This window comes from Anthonomus grandis, chromosome 13, assembly GCF_022605725.1.
Source record: "Anthonomus grandis grandis chromosome 13, icAntGran1.3, whole genome shotgun sequence".
Lineage (NCBI taxonomy): Eukaryota > Metazoa > Arthropoda > Insecta > Coleoptera > Curculionidae > Anthonomus > Anthonomus grandis.
In genome coordinates, this window is record NC_065558.1 from 1,148,094 (window position 1) to 1,151,829 (window position 3,736).

General features: G+C 35.0%; 1 protein-coding gene across 4 annotated transcripts in view; it reads right to left on the reverse strand.

Moving 5' to 3' along the window:
• Nucleotides 1-3,736, reverse strand: part of LOC126744298 (E3 ubiquitin-protein ligase SHPRH) — a 65,340-nt gene that overhangs the window by 1,393 nt on the left and 60,211 nt on the right. The gene's annotated exons all lie outside the window — the stretch shown is intronic.

A 3,736-nucleotide genomic window follows, 5' to 3' on the forward strand; every position in this document is an offset into this window, starting at 1 on the left:
GCACCATTTAGGAGACTCGAGCGTACCCGTAATGGCGTGCCTCTTAATGCTTATAAGACAAAGGTAAAACATTTTTTAGTCACCAATGCTTTTTATTCATTTGAGGAATTCCTGAGCTCAAATTTCAGTGCTATTGCATAGGCTGGGTCTCTTGACTTTTAGTGTTAAGTGTTTTTAAGCATTACTTTTTAGGCTTATATGTGTTTTATTTTTGTTCTTAGGTAAAACGAATTTTACAGTTTAATACTTTTATTTGGAGTTATATTTTTGACTGACTTGTGTAAAAGCTTTATACTTTTTGGCATGAATAAATAAATAAATAAAATAAATACTATAATAGGTACTCTCTTTGTTTGGCCAGACACTAACTTAAAAACTTCTTGTTTATGTGTTACTGTTTTATGTTGATCCATTGATGCTATTTCTATCTTAATATTTGCTTTTATTATTTTTGTAAGTCTTATCCTAGAAATGTAAGTAGCATATAAAACATTTCCTAGTTTGTCCTTCAAAATTGCAGAAATTCCCTCAGTCCCTTGCTTTCGGGGGCAATGCAGGAATGCTTAGAACAAGGAAAGATACCAGAAGAATGGAAACATTCAATTGTGACACCACTGTTCAAGAAGGGAGACCGGAACAAACCGGAAAACTACAGAACTATCAGCCTCACATGCAATCCACTGAAATCTATGGAGAAAGTAATAGTTAAGGAGCTCATAGCATTCTTTCTGGAGAATGGTTTGATACCTGCCTCTCAACATGGATTTTTGCCTAAACGTTCAACAACAACAAACCTTTTAGAGTGTTTGAATGACTGGACAAAAAATCACGACAATGGCCAGCCAACAGACATAATAATATATCTTGACTATGAAAAGGCATTTGATAAAGTCCTGCACAAGCTGGAGCATTTTGGAGTCAGAGGAAAGCTGCTTGATCTGATCAAGGTATTACTGAATGAGAGATTCTACCAGGTTATAGTCAATGGGGAGCTGTCCAGTCCACATCGTGTGAGCAGCGGCGTTATCCAGGGATCAATAGTTGGCCCAGTGCTTTTTACATCATATTTGTTTGATCTAGTTGGACTTATAAAGATGGACAAAAGTCTGTTTACAGGTGACTGCAAAATATATGCTAATCCTCTAACCAGCGCAGCACTGCTCCAGGCAGACCTGCAAAATGTTGAGATGTGGTCAAGGCAATGGGGTATGAAACTAAACACATCCAAATGAACAGTGTTGAGGATCGGTCCAGATAATCCTGATAATGAATATTTTCTGGATGGATGTGCCTTAAAATCAGTGAATGAACAAAATGATCTAGGAGTCCTAATAACGTTAGACCTAAAATGGGAACGTCATATAACCATCAGAATTTGTAAAAAAGCAAACTCGCTAGTCTATCTGATAAAACAAGCTTTTAGGGACCATTCTATTGAAATGATACCCACTCTATACAAAAGTTACATAAGACCAAAAATAGAATATACCTTTGTTGTATGGAACCCATATTATATTAAAGATATAGACCAATTGGAGAAATTACAGTGCAAAGTTACAAAAATCTCTTACGAATTAAACGAGGTGCCATATCCAGAAAGATTAATCAGGTTTGGTTTGACCACTCTCAGAGAGCGAAGACATAGAGGCGATCTCATTGAAACCTACAAGATTACCAGTGGTTATTACCAGTGCAATTTGGCGAACCTTTTCCACTATAGCCAAAACCATCATCTCTGAGGACATACAAGGAAGCTTGAAAAAGAAAGAACGGCACAACTTCCCAGAAAAAGCTTTGTAACAAATCGTGCAGTGCACTTGTGGAACTCGTTAAATCAGGAAACGGTGACGGCCCCAAATACGAATATCTTCAAGGATCGCGTTGATGTTGAGCTGGGACAAAATTCGGAGAGAATGATCCACTACTGCATGTGAGCAGGTTCACCTACTCAAGCCTGAAACATACGGAAGAAACAATAGCTTCATCGGTCTCACCGCCTGCTATTGTCAACATAATAATAATAATAGTATACTAAGCTTTATCAATAAGATCTAATTTCTTTTAAGAATAGAGGTTAGTTTGAATTTGACTTATCATTTTTAAAATAGCCCTCCTAGGATGGAATCTGTCTCAAGTAGTTCCTAAATACAAACATTACTACTCCAAAACTGTTAAAGAAATTCACTTTGGAACATTCCACCAAAGGACTATTAATGTATAAATATTCTGAAAATAGGGAGAATGTTCTCTTAAGGTAATGGCTAAGGAATTGTTTTTTATTGCAATTTTCATAATTTCTTTTATCATTATTAGTGTAGTTTTTCTATAAACTCTGATTTTGATACTGATTTCTATATAATGGTTTCATTTAATTATTAGTGTCTGCATCATCTGGAAATAGTGTTTTTCAAGTTTTATCACTCACTCATCACAATAATTAGAGAACAATCATAGGATGTCATAAATGAAAACAAGGATAGAATATGTTATGCTCGTTAATGTTTGCATTGCACTTAAGGTTCTAAATAGCACTGTTAGAAGTTCAGAATCATTCCCTTTTGCAGAACAATGCATTTAATAAATGCTCCTATTAACAAAATAGCTTTTACAGTGAACAGATTTGCAAAAGATTTTTATTTTTAGGTACTTCTTTAACTCAATTTAAGTCTTCAGCTAGGGAACTATTTTGGCATAGGATCCTAGCATTGATTTTTAGATTATGCTCAGCCAAGTATGATTTATTAGCATTAAAGTTATTACTTAAGATTCCTGTTCCTATATATTTTATTAAATAAACCATTTAAAGCAGAAGGGCTTTCCGATATTCAAGAGGAAAAAAGTTATACTCTCAATTGTGTCAAGGTAAGTTATTGACCTACGGAGACCTACTCCAGGGCTGCCTAGGGGCCAAATCTATTAAATGTAACATACCTTAACAGTTCCCTAGGGGTATCCTTAGCCAAACTAGTGTTTTCATGTATCGTTCCATCGCTTCTTAAAAAAACATGCTGTACCTCAGTAATGTTATGGATGTGTTGGTTTTTGGCAGCCAGTGACTCGGAATAATATTTGGAAATTTGATAACAAAGTGCCCACGCGTGTTCCTCTTTGATACACGAATTGAACGAGTTTAAGATGTCACTTAAACACACGCTACCATCCGAATTAATGTTGCATTTCCCTTTACGGGACATTATATTTTGTTGTTTTGTTATTTTCTGGGTGAATTACATGGAATTTTGACGCTTTGACATTTCGGGTTTAACCTTAAAAAAAAAATCGATGGGGGCACTGACGTCATACGTCATTGCACTCCCACGGTTGTGGGCGGGTTTGCCGAATTAATTTACTTATTTATTTATTATCAAGAGTAATAAATTATCGTAGAAATATTTAGCATTCTATACTGACTTTTTGGGTTGTTTAACTAATTATTTAAAAATTCTTAAATATATTTGTTACATCTAGCGCCATCTCTTCGATTAAGAGCATCACTGTAATAGGGTGAAGAAGAAATCTACGCTTCATCGTATTAAATATAGGTGCCCCCAGGAGTTCAATAAGTCTAATCCTTATTCACAAAAAATATAAAATTAGGCCTCATTTTCCGCAAAAATTAATTTAAATTCTTATATCACGAAGCAATGAAAAATATTGGTTATATTCGTCTATGGCTAACTTCACTCCGCTCAAAAATATACATCTGACAGTCAATCAACTGTAACTCTAACCTAAC